The sequence below is a fragment of the Dendropsophus ebraccatus genome, chromosome 10 (genome assembly GCF_027789765.1).
Source record: "Dendropsophus ebraccatus isolate aDenEbr1 chromosome 10, aDenEbr1.pat, whole genome shotgun sequence".
Taxonomy (NCBI): domain Eukaryota; kingdom Metazoa; phylum Chordata; class Amphibia; order Anura; family Hylidae; genus Dendropsophus; species Dendropsophus ebraccatus.
This window is the reverse complement of record NC_091463.1, coordinates 28,673,750-28,687,841: the sequence shown is the minus strand read 5'-3', so window position 1 is coordinate 28,687,841 and position 14,092 is coordinate 28,673,750. Positions and strand designations below refer to the sequence as shown.

Below are 14,092 nucleotides of genomic sequence, written 5' to 3'. Positions count from 1 at the left end.
TAGAAAAAAATCTCAAGAAAAATCAGATTCCCACAAAACCTGTGCTGCTTTAGAAGAAATATATGTTTTTATTATATAGCAACAAGGAATACATGACCAGTATGAGAGTAAAAAGAAGCTTATGAATGGACTCCAAACCTAGATATATGTACAGCATAAAGGCAGTTGTTCACATGAAAGGTGAAGGACACAGCTTTATCTGTCTTTAGAGTACTATAACCTGTAAGGGTGTAAAAACAAACTAAAAAAAAAATAATAATAATAACTTCTATAAACCAGTCCCTAGAAAGGCCTTGACTGCATACTCTAGGTTGCAAGTCCCTGAAAAATGATGGGATATTTGGCTCCTCAATAACGAAGTAAAAAGCCAGTTGCACTGACCGAAGCTGTCTTCTGAAGCTTTATGTTTCTTGTAAAAACATGGACACAGTGCAGACATAAGGTGAGCAGACGCTAGGTGAAAGGAGTGGTGACAGCCTTTTTCACGCTCACATCGCTTCTACGGGAGGTGCAAGTTATAAAAGTTCAAGAATAGAAACCAGAAACCAGACTGAGCTGCAGCATGCACACTGCCTCCTCCCTCCCCCACTCATCCCTGCTCTGTATGATTGATGTACAGGGCTCAATTCCAGCATTGAGCCCTATATATCAATCATACAGAGCAGGGAGGAGGGGTGAGGGAGGAAGCAGATGTGCATGCTACGGCTCAGACCGGCCTCTGTGACCCCTGAGCTTAGAAGAAGGAAATAATTTTATAATTTTGCAACCACTTTTGCAACCACTGCATTTTGAAAATGCCCCTCAAGACCTGCCATTTGGACAAAGCAAAGACCCAGTGGTCTAGCCAACACAATGTGGCTCTTGTCACTCAGATCCTTAAAACTTGCCCAATTTTTTTTTTCACTTTCAACATCAACTTCAATAACTAGTTGTTCACTTTCTGCCAGATAAATACTTCCCCTTGACAGGCGCCATAATCAGTTATACACTTAATCTATCAGTTTTAATGTTTTGGCTGATCGGTACATAATCTGCATAGAAGTGTGTTTATTTTTTTTCCACTAAGTGCTGTGTACTGGACAAATCTATTTTCCGAGCCTTTATCATAGGCGATTGTTGATAACACAGTCGTCACTATATCTAGAATTTCTTGGTAGTTTCTCTAGGAGATTGCAGTTTATATAATTCCAGTGAACTGCATACTTACCTTTTAACCCTTCAATTGTAGAATTAAAGGATTTTTTTTCGTCTTGCTGTATCTCAATATCTTATGTACTTCAGTTGATGTAGCTGTGTGAGGACTTCATTTTTTTTAATTGTATTTTTCCAATGGTATCATTAAAACTTACTGTTCACACTTTGATAATATCTGTTTTATAAACAGACTCATTTTCCGACCCCTAAGGGCCCTATTACATGGGACGATTATTGTGCGAAAAATCGTTAAATCATCCGAATTTAAACTATAATCGTCCTGTGTAATTGCAGGCAACGATTGAAAAATCGTTCGTATGTTGTTAATCGTTGATTTAGATTTGAACCTAAAATTATCATTTATCGTTCGCTAATCGTTCACTTATCGTTTGCTGTAATTCCACATTCGTTCGCTCAAGTTCCGCATTTTTTCAATAATTGTTGCATATTGCCCGTTGTTTTGCTGGGATCAGAAGGAGTAAACGATCATAGTAACGATCACAATAACGATCGTAGTAACGATCCTAACTAACGATTGTCGTTCTGTGTACTATGGTGAATCATTTCAGGTTAACGATAAACAGTCTCGTTTGCGATCGTTTATCGTTAGTCGTTCATCGTTAAAAATCGCTCCTAAAGCTATTTAAATGTTAAACAAAAAAAGAATAAGTCTGCGCCCAGACTTTACCAGACGTGTGATAGCTTAAAAGTTTGAAAAGGAACTGACAGATTGCATTGCCTTATAAAGGGATTACCAGGTTCTGTTCGTTTTTTGTCGACACATGATGGAATGAAGGCCAACACTAATGTGAACCAAGTCGTATAGAAATCCAGGCACTTTGTGATACTGAACGGAGCCTTTGTCAGTTAAATGCCTCTCTGGCAAGAAATGGCTGATTATCCACTTGAGGCTGTGCAGGATGATGATACAAGATCATTTGGTCAGAAGACAATGATTCAATTAAGAAAGTGACTTTTACGTTTAGAACAATCAGTGTAAAAACATGGGCATATTCATGAAATCATTGATTGAAATAAAGATTAATGGCTTTAGATTGACACATTATTCCTGCAAAACTAAGGCAGCAAGTCCGCATCCTTTCTAATAGCAATTACTTTAACACCCACTCAGTACTGTAGAATGTTATTATCTTTTTTTTCTTTTTGTGCTTAACAAACAATTAAAGAAGTAGCCCAGCGAAAACACATATTTCCGTGCTGCACCCCCGCCTGATTGTCTGTTTCACTTTGGACTTCTATGTATATTGTTCCCACTTCTTTTCAGTCCAGTGTCCTATCTGCTTCTGATCAGCCACCATCTTGCCTTTTATAGTTCGACCTACTTTCTGTTAAAAAAAAGGACAATTAAAGAAAATTAAAGAGTACCTGTTACTAAAAATATTTTTTTTTTTACGTTAGAAGTTATTGACTGCAGTGAGTCCTGCTGCGATCAGTTCCCCGACCACTCTAATTCTGACAGTTTAGCCTTATAGACCATAATGTTGGACTGCCGGAATTAGCGAGTGGCTGGGGAATGGTTGGAAGGCCATTCAACTCTCTTCTTGGCCATATTTCCTGATCACAGCGGGTCTCAGCAAGACTAGTGGAGGTCAATAGTAGAGATGATCGAACATTGGGATTTTGCAGGTTCGATCAAACTTGAACGTTCTCAAACCTGCAGCATTTGATTTCCGATGCCTTCCCGGTCTGTCGGTAAGGAGGAGACAGCTCAGGTACCGCCTGGAATTTCAGGTGGTACCCGGCCTGTCTCCTTCTTCTCCACGGACCGGGAAGGCATCAGGAATCAAATACTGCAGGTTCGAGAACGTTCGAGTTTGATCGAACCTGCAAAATCCCGATGTTCAATCATCTGTAGTCAACAGTAGAAAGAACCCGGCACTCACCAAACAGTTCTGCTAATTTATTATAGTGCAGTAGACATCAGGTACAGTAAGGATGTGGTTCTGTCCTGTTTCAACTTGGCATCTGTGTTCAGGGCTGCAGCTAGCTGGGAGAGACAGACATAAGTAGGGAAATACCAGGGTCAAAGCCTAACTCAGTTGCAGGTAATGGGTCATAACAAGGGTTTACCAAAGCCAAGCATCCATCCACATACAGTTGTTTCGAGTTATTTGCCCCAGTATAGAGCAGGATTCTGGCTAACGGGGGCAATGAAAGGTATACCAACAAAACACAGCAATCAGTGAGCTCAGGGAGATCAGTAAAAAAAAAAATCCAATGGACTACTTGTTCAAGAGTCTCCATTGATAATGTACATTGCCTCCTATAAATTTAGATATGCAAAAAAGGGGTCCGTGGAGCCTTAGTTGCGAGTCTCAAAACACGGAAACTGCCAGATATCCCTCCAGGGAGGGAAAGCCTGTTGCTAAGGGGTAGCTCCCAGTGGGGGGATCACCAAACCACCTTGATACATAGGCCCTTAAGTCCCACTCGGTTGAGAGTATTTAAAAATAAATAGGGAAATACCAGGGTGGCCAAGGGGCTATGTATCAGGGTGGTTTGGTCAAAACCCTTTTTATGACTCACAACTGAGGCTCCACAGACCCCTTTTTGCATATTCAAATGTATAAGGGGCAATGTATCAATGGAGACTCTTGAGTACTTCATTGGATTTTTTTTTAAACTGATCTCCCTGACCTCAGTGATTGCCGTGTTCCATGGTTTAGACAGCATGAAAGTGAGGACAGGTTCCCTTTAAATGGCACCTCTGCTGCTTCATTATTCACAGCACGTGGCCAGGAATAGTGAGCCCTAATTCCTTAGCATACATGTATGTGCTTTGTTGATCACTGCGACTGTATAACATTCCCAATACCAACCTTAGACACAGCTGCGCCTTTAAGGTAAATATTTGCAATTGGTATTTGCGGCGCATTGTTTATGTAGGCAAAACACAGAAGAAGAAGCTGAGCGTTTGTTCCAAAATAGACTATGTTTGCAACACTCTGTGCAAATCTGATTAGATTGACACATTATTCCTGCAAAACTAAGGCAGCAAGTCCGCATCCTTTCTAATAGCAATTACTTTAACACCCACTCAGTACTGTAGGATGTTATTATCTTTTTTTTTCTTTTTGTGCTTAACAAACAATTAAAGAAGTAGCCCAGCGAAAACACATATTTCCGTGCTGCACCCCCGCCTGATTGTCTGTTTCACTTTGGACTTCTATGTATATTGTTCCCACTTCTTTTCAGTCCAGTGTCCTATCTGCTTCTGATCAGCCACCATCTTGCCTTTTATAGTTCGACCTACTTTCTGTTAAAAAAAAGGACAATTAAAGAAAATTAAAGAGTACCTGTTACTAAAAATATTTTTTTTTTACGTTAGAAGTTATTGACTGCAGTGAGTCCTGCTGCGATCAGTTCCCCGACCACTCTAATTCTGACAGTTTAGCCTTATAGACCATAATGTTGGACTGCCGGAATTAGCGAGTGGCTGGGGAATGGTTGGAAGGCCATTCAACTCTCTTCCTGGCCATATTTCCTGATCACAGCGGGTCTCAGCAAGACTAGTGGAGGTCAATAGTAGAGATGATCGAACATTGGGATTTTGCAGGTTCGATCAAACTTGAACGTTCTCAAACCTGCAGCATTTGATTTCCGATGCCTTCCCGGTCTGTCGGTAAGGAGGAGACAGCTCAGGTACCGCCTGGAATTTCAGGTGGTACCCGGCCTGTCTCCTTCTTCTCCACGGACCGGGAAGGCATCAGGAATCAAATACTGCAGGTTCGAGAACGTTCGAGTTTGATCGAACCTGCAAAATCCCGATGTTCAATCATCTGTAGTCAACAGTAGAAAGAACCCGGCACTCACCAAACAGTTCTGCTAATTTATTATAGTGCAGTAGACATCAGGTACAGTAAGGATGTGGTTCAGCCAAGCTGAAGGCTATGCTTGTCCAAAACACATCCTTACTGTACCTGATGTCTACTGCACTACAATAAATTAGCAGAACTATTTGGTGAGTGCTGGGTCCTTTCTACTACCTATCTGGATTACCATTACCTCGGGCATCACCACTGAAGGACGTGCCGTCCTCCCACATCTACCTAACTGAGATCAATAACTTTTGACATGTCATAAAAGTAATTTTTAGGACAGTGACTTTTAAGCATCTAAATTGCTACATTGAAGTCTCTGATGAAGGCTATAAACAAAAGAGCATTGTTTGTGCCAGTTTGCCATTCTTATTTTATTTTTAGGATTGAAAATGTTAACATTGACTAAATTATACAAATACAGATTGCCATCAGATAACACTAAGGGAAGCTTAGAAAGAAAGAGATATACATGTGGCCTTTTAGACAACAATGGGCAATGCATTACTCGATACAAGCTATATACACTGAAGTATACTTAACATATATCATTGGCCTTAAGTACACAAAGAAAGAGTATATGTTGTAATGTTGAGAAATGTAGACCCTGATTGGAAAACAAGACCACCAAGGTACAGACCATATAGAAGACAGACTGCAGTGGGGTCACTAGCAATGGTTGATGCACTTGCCAGAGTAAGGGCCCTATTTCACAGGATGATTATCGTTGAGATTATCGGTAAATCGTTCAAATCCAAACGATAATCGTTCGGTTGAATAGCAGTTAACAACTAACGACCGAACAAGAAATCGTTGATCGTTTAATAAGACCTGGACCTATTTTTTATCGTTGCTCGTTCGCAAATCGTTCGCATTGAATAAGACGTCGTTTGGTCGTTCGCAGTAGAGACGACCGCAAGAACGATCATAAGTAAGGATTATCTTTCCATGTAAATGGGTGAACGATTTCAGGTCTTTCGCAATAGCGGTCGTTTGGATCGTTTATCGTTAACGATTATGCGAACGATAATCGTTCCGTGGAATAGGGCTCTAAGAGTAAGTGAAATGCTAATTTATTTAAGATATAAACTCAGCACGTTTGAATAGCACTCTAGCCTTTTATGGCGCCTTTAATAGACATTGAGAGGCATTTACTAAGGAGTCTAATTTGTAGGACTCTTCTAATGAGGATTGGTGTATATTTTGTTCCAATATCTTGTAACTGATTTTTTTACATGTAGCACTGCCATAGCGAATGCATCTAAGTAAAAAGTTGCAGAAAAAGTTGCAAAAAAAGCAAAACTTGTGCAAGCATATTCAGCTGGTACTGACCAGATGTACAGTAGGCCTGCACCTGTTTGTGTGACTTTTTAAAAAGTCGCAAATGATAAATTGGGCGCTAATCCTGGATTGTACAAACTTTTTGGTGAATACTCAAATCAGGCAGATTACAAAAAAATTGCATCTAAAAAATATCCACCTGTCGAATACTGGTTCATGAATAGAACTTAAGCCAAAGTGGGCGAAAAATCAAATTATTCATGCAAAAATAGACACAAAACCCTTAATAAATTTATCCCATTGTGTATATATATCTTTAAAAAAGTTGCATCTCGCTTGTACATACTCTAGTGAGTGTTTTGCTGCTAATGGAGTGCTAGTGAACCCACTATGGTCTTTCTTCGTTTTTATGGCCTGTGCTTTCATTGTCCTGTTTTTAACTTATAGCTTTCACCAGGACTAGAAGGGCAACACCAACCTGTGAGGAGGACCTGGCAGTTATAGGCTCACCTAGGGAGCACTTCATTTTACAATGACACTTTAAGAATTGCATAGTCTGCATTATTTTAATTAAATTAGTATTAATTAATTAATAAGTTGACCAGACAGGGCCGGCCTTAGGGCTCTATTACATGGAAGGATAATTGTCCGAGTCAGGGTGATAGCGCTCTGTGTCATAAAGACAACGATCAGTCGAACAGTCAATCATTGGCTGATCATTGTTTAAAAGGTTTAAAAATCATTGGCTGCCAACTGTGCATTGCTACATATATTAGATAATGCAGCTGACGGCTGATGACAGTGTGTATAAAATAATAAAGTTATTACTTCGGTGTCCGCCTGGTTTCCTTGACTCTCCGCTCACTGCAGCTGCCTCCGGGATTTCCGAACCAGGCTGCTCAACCATTCAGTGGCCGCAGCGCTGTCCTGTCTCGGCCAGTGATTGGCTGAATGCCCTATTACTTCAGAGGCAGGGCCAGACATTTGCTGTAGCGGCAGTGACAGGGAAATGCCATAGACAATGCTGGATGACACCGGAGTAACATGGGCAGGTAATTAAATCTTTATTATTTTACACCAAAGCAAGGGTTACACGGACATCGCCAATGATCCATGCAGCTTTGCTGTGTGATAATTGGGCCATGTAATAGGCTCTGTAATTAAGCGCCATTCTGGTAGATTGGCACTCGCTTAACCACATCATTGTTCCTTGGGGTATATGGCACCCTGTGTGAAATTTGCTTCAACCCCCCCCCCCCCCCAAAAAAATAAATAAATATATATTTATAATAATTTTTATTGCCCACATAAACCCCTTTAAAGACATGCTCTAAATTTCCCCACACGGTATAATGCCTCCCTTAGTGCTCCACAGACAGTATAATGCCCTCAAGGTGCCCCCACAAAGTATCAAGTGGTCCATTACACACAAGGTTGTCTTATACATTGTTGCTGTTAAATATTACCACCTTACAGTAATTACATATTGCCATCCTACTGCTACTGAACAAAAAAGAAACATATTACCAATAATACCACTAGATAATACTGCCACACCATGACCACTACCACTACAGACCTTATAAGACAGTGTAGTTACATTCATTGACTCACAGGGGTCAGAGTTGTTCCCTTTTCCTTTTTCTCTCCATCCAGCCTGGGCCATCTTGAAGTCTTCTCCTGGCTATAAAGCCTCTCTCCAGAATCTGCCAGATAAACATTTTAGGCTACTACCTCCAGCACATATAGTAGTTAGGTCCCCTATCAGCCCTCCCACCCTGTGCAGTCCCCATATATGGTATTAGCCCCTCCGTACGACCCACATATAGTTTCATTTCCCCCATCGAGCAAATCCATATATCAGTCCCCTCTGCAGCCCCCATGTAGTATCCCCCCGAGGGCCCGATATATATTATCAGTTATGCCCCTCTCTGCACCTCCCACATTTCATCAGCCCCTCCCCTTCAGCCCCAATAAATTATGAGATCCCCTGCGGTGCCCATTTATGATCAGTTTTTCCACACCCCCTTGTGACCCCCATACAGTATTAGTCCCCCAATTCATTCCCTGCAGCCCCATTTATAATCAGCTCCCTGCAGCCTCCATTTAGAATCAACCCTGCCCCTTCAGCCCCCATTTACTATTAGTTCTCCCCATGCTGGGTCCCCATATATTCTCAGATCCCCCTTACAGCCCCCATATAGTAACAGTCCCCCTCTCTCTGTAGTACCCAAATTGTATTAGTTCACCCCATGCACCCCCATATAGTATCATATTCACTTACAGCCCATATTTAATATAAGTCTCCCCCCTCCCCCTGCAGCACCCATATAGCATTAGTTCCCCCCTTCCAGGCCCATTGATTATCCCCCCCCCACACACACACACACTGCAGCCCACTTTTAAGAGCCACAGGAGTGATTGATGATGGGAGGAACCATTTGGCTTCTTGCACTGTCAATCAGTGCACCCTAATTGACCTATAAGCATGTCATTAGATATACTTATAATTAAAGGGTTTGGCACAGCACCCGGCAGCGTCCTCAAAACTTTGCCTGGTTCACCAGGTGCTGGCACCCCCTTTTAATTGGTAGGATGATGCACCCTGTGCAGTTCACAGGTCATACGCCCCAAAGGCCGTCCTTGTCATCACACTTACTACTGGATCACAATTTTGAATTGGGTCCTCTCTATTAACTCAGGATTCCCCAAAAAGGTGGATGAAAAAGGTTTTCTAGACCTATTTCAAGGTTTTTTATCTTCTACAAAATGTATCATCTATTTACAGGACAGTATTTCCTCATTGAGAGTCCCACCCCTGGGGGTCCTCTGTTCACCACCTTCCTCACTTGCATGGCCACGCTGAAGTGGAGTTTGAGTGGGATGCCTGTTAAGCGCGATTGTTGTTGATCCATTCAAGGGGGAAAACAAAAGCTCAGTATGGTTTAGATAAGGTAGCAGCACATATGTTCAACTGCCAATCTATCCCAGCTCCTCCTGGTTGTTTGTGTGAGAAGAAATGGTCAACTTGCGACCCTCTCCAAATAGAAGTATTCTTTCTTTTTTTTTTTTTTTTAAATCCGCCATGAACACAAAGTACAGATAGCATCCCCGACTCATAGATGTCTTGTAGCCCCTGTGTCCTGAACACACACACAGACTATCTTCAATGGTGGGGTCCACCATGCACTCTAAGCTTCTCGAATACTATCCGAACAACAGGAGCAAATGTCATGTTTGGTGTCATTCTTCAGTCATGTTGATAAACCCATTTATACTGCTCCTTCTCTCACCTCTTCGCATTCACTGCCGCTGCAGGCTCAGCTGTACAGAGCGGAGTTTCATCTCACGTTCGCGATGCTATTGCTTTGATCGAGAGAATTTCCACATTTCCCACACAATCAAAGCAAAGGCATTGACTGGAGAGGCTTCTATTTGTGCCGCTAAATAGATTTCTCTCCTGAGCAGGTAAAGTGTTTTAATTAATATTGGAGCTTCTCAAAACAGCAATATTTATGAAGATCGCTCAGGTAAGCATCCATTCTGTAGAAGGGCTTAATAGAGCTTTAATGGGTTGACCTGTCATTCGATTTCATGTCTTGCATTCATAGAGCAGTCACCGCAGAAGGGGAGAAAGGGCTTTTTATAAGCCAGCATATTCCCTTAACCATTTCCAAGTTATCAACAGCTTCTGCTAAACAAAAGCAGTTCTGAATGAGGAGAACACTTGAGGGCATAGAAATAATCCGAGGCACGTCTGTATGTGTGATGGGTTCCATTGTGACACGACCAACTGCTTGCTGCCTCTGTATGAAGTGAGTCAACGTTATTTAGCCAACATTCTTTGTGGCTTGGCAGAATGAAAAGATTATTCAGATATTCAATTAAATGCTGAATAGGGCCTCTCCCGAGAATCAGGTGAGTTAGACAACGACATTGACATTCATCAATGTAATGTCTTTATGGTTATTATGAAATAACCTCAGGAACATGGAGATGTGTGGCTTTTATTTAGCAAAATGTTTCAGTGTAGCGCGTGAAAAAAAAAAATTCTTGAGTGCAACATGAGTTAGATTTAGAAAGAAAAAAGAAATGAGCCTTATGTTTGACACAGAGTGTAGAGAATTAGCTTTGTAAATGTAGTGGATAAATATAACTTTTAACCCGTTGGGTTCACGACAAATGGCCCTTGTCATCGTCTACTGGTTAAATAGTAAGAGCCTTCCTGCTGTACAAAATATCTATCCTGATATATCTAACCAGCGCAATGTTTTACCACCAAAATCCAGTACATTATTTTATTTTACCTTTACCCCATGAACGCTTTTTGGCACTTTGTAATTTTTTAAACCCCTATGATCAAAGGTCATTGAGGCATAGATGTCCAGGTCACACTGAAACAGTGCTTTCTTCCCTGTCTTCTAAGAGCTATAACTCTTTTATTTTTCTACCTATGGGGCTGTTTTGGTGGAGGTAAAATATTAGCCATGATCTATAGTTTTTATTGTTACCATACTGGTGTAGATGGGAATTCTTGATTGCTTTTTATTCATTTTTAATCTCTGATTTATAACGTGACAAAAAATTGCAATCCTGGCATTTTTTTTCTTTTAGTTTATGTTGTTTACCTTGTGGGAATAATATAACACTATCATCATATTTGAATAGTTTGGACAATTCCGCATGATATGATACCAAACATTTTTTTTTTCTTTTTTTTTTAAATGACATTTTTATTTGTAAAATGGGAAAGAAGGATGATATCTGATAACTTTTATTGGGGGATGTGTTTTGTTATATTTTTTAATTTTTTTTTTTTACACTTCTTAACCCCTTAAGGACGGGGCCCATTTTCGTTTTTGCGTTTTCGTTTTTTCCTCCTTGTGTTTAAAAGGCCATAGCACTTGTATTTTTCCACCTAGAAACCCATATGAGCACTTATTATGCGTCACTAATTGTACTTTGCAATGGCAGACTGAATTTTTGCATTAAGTACACTACGAAACCAGAAAAAAATTCAAAGTGTGGTGAAATTGAAAAAAAAAAACACATTTCTTTTATTTGGGGGAACTGTGTTTTTACGCCATTCGCCCTGGGGTAAAACTGACTATGCATGTTCCTCAAGTCGTTACGATTAAAACGATATATAACATGTATAACTTATATTGTATCTGATGGCCTATAAAAATTTCAAACCATTGTTAACAAATATACGTTCCTTAAAGGACAAGTGCCATGAAAAACATTTTCCCAGTAATTGAAGCACATTACAAAGTTATATAACTCTGTAATGTGCTTCAATCACCTATCTGCCTCCCTTCCCTGTCTTTTTCCCCCTCCAACCCCCACCAGGAAGTGTCCTGACTCACACAGACCTGATTACTGTCGTCACCGTCACCAGGCAGCTCCTTCTTGTGAGGATGAGTCATCAGCAGGAGGGCTGCTCTAGCTCCTGTTACACCAGCCTCCCCTCCCCTCCTTGTCAGGTGACTCTGCTTGCTCAGCTTATCTTCTCTAGTGACATGACTCCTTCACTGAGTCAACGGCAGCAGGAGAGAGGGTATGAGGGGAGGGGGGAGCTGCCTATGTGCCGGTGTCAGTCTGAGGGAAGATAAGAAAGTGAGATGTGACAATTGATGGCTTGCAGTTGTTCAGCCAATGGGAGCTGAGCAAGCCTGTCACCTGACAAGGCAGGGGAGGGGGAAGCTAGTGTAACAGGAGAAGGAGCTGAGAGAAGAGCTTGGTGACGGTGACGACAGTAATCAGGTCTGTGTGAGTCAGGACACTTCCTGGTGGGGGGTGGAGGGGGGAAAAGACAGGGAAGGGAGGCAGATAGGTGATTGAAGCATATTACAGAGTTATATAACTTTGTAATGTGCTTCAATTACTGGGAAAAAGTTTTTCATGGCACTTGTCCTTTAAAATCGCTCCATTCCAATGTTTATAACGCTTTTATCCTTTGGTCTATGGGGCTGTGTGAGGTATCATTTTTTGCGCCATGATGTGTTCTTTCTATCGGTACCTTGATTGCGCATATACGACTTTTTGATCGCTTTTTATTACATTTTTTTCTGGATTTGATGCGACCAAAAATGCGCAATTTTGCACTTTGGGATTTTTTGGCGCTGACACCGTTTCCCGTGCAAAATCAGGTATGGGATTAAATAATAGTTCGGGCGATTACGCACGCGGCGATACCAAACATGTTTATTTATTTATTTGTTTACTTTTATTTAAAACCTGGGAAAAGGGGGGTGATTCAGACTTTTATTGGGGGAGGGGGCTTTTTACTATAAACAACACTTTTTTTTTTTTTTTTAACACTTATACTAGAAGCCCCCCTGGGGGACTTCTAGTATATACACTTTGATCTCTCATATCTATGCTGCAGAGATCAATGAGATAGGCACTCGTTTACTTCTGGCTGCTGCAGCCGGAAGTAAACGAGTGCCGAGGCGGGGGCGGCGCCATCTTGGACGAGTCCCCGGCCGGCATCAGCAACGGAGATTGCTCCTCCGAGACAACGTCCCGGAGGAGCGATCTCCCCCACTAGACACCAGGGAAAGGTTGCCTCCGGTAATCGGAGGCAGCTGTCAACTTTGACAGCTGCCTTCGATTAGCTAATTAGCGGGCACGGCGATCAGACCGTGCCCGCTAATAGCGGCGGTCCCGGGCTACACGCGGCACCCGGGACCGCCGCGCGGCCCCGCTTTGAAGTGCTATTGAGGACATATGACGTAGCGGTAAGTCATATGTCCTTAAGAGGTTAAAGCGTAACTGTCATTTCAGGGTCATTTTTCTGAAAACATTAAATATCAACAGTACAAACGATTTTAAGAAACTCTGTAATAGGTTTTATATATTAAAAAAGTTTCCTTCTGTAGTGAAAAAGCAATCTCCCAGCCTCCCCCTCACATCAAATGAAGCAGGATTTCTGTCTCCATTATGTGGCTATGGAGAGGGGAGGGGCTGTTAGGAGTGACTGAGCACGGAGGATTTCTGCAAAGCACAACACCCTGCAATCTTCTCTCAGTAAGTTCATAGATAAGCACTGACCTTTCTGACACCTGAATTTAGCGTTTTAGGTGCCCAGAGAGTCTACAAACAGCTGACCTTCTTGTCACCTCTTCCTGCTCCCTCATCTCCCCCAGCCCCTCCCCCCTTCATAAGGATAGAATGGAGAGAGCAGAAGCCGTCTTCACTGGCTTCTCTGTAATGAAGACGTGTTTGCCTGATAATGCACAGATAAGAAGTCAGGGGGGGGGGGAGGCTGGGAGATTGCTTCTTGAGTAAAGAAGGAGGCTTTTTTGGCTAATGAAACCTATTACAGAGTTTCTTAAAATCGCTTATACTACTGATTTCTGCAATAAAAAAAAACATGACAGTAACACTTTAAGTCCCTCTAAGGGGATTTCATAAGCAATCATTAGATTGTTTATACTGGTCAATACTATGCAATTGTCTAAGGCATACTCTAGTAGCAGATCACTGATCCAACAGCACAAGAATAGGTAAAGCCCCTATTACCCTTGGCGATCAGTGGGAGCAAGAGAGAACTGACCTGTTGGGTCAGTGCTCACTTGCTCCTCGTTCCCCGCTTGCTGCCAGTGTTATTACACAAGCCAACAGCAAGCAGGTAAGTGCGGGGGGGCCGTGGGGGGCCAAAAGGAGATAGCGGCGGCCTGCTGCCACTGCGCCTATTACACAAAGAGACTGCATCAGATGTTGAAAGACAAAGATCGTGCATGTCAGCTGATCATTGCCTTTTATTACACAAA

General features: G+C 41.8%; 1 protein-coding gene across 2 annotated transcripts in view; it reads left to right on the top strand.

Moving 5' to 3' along the window:
• NR5A1 (nuclear receptor subfamily 5 group A member 1) overlaps window positions 1–14,092 on the top strand; it is a 127,833-nt gene that overhangs the window by 100,788 nt on the left and 12,953 nt on the right. The window lies entirely within an intron of this gene.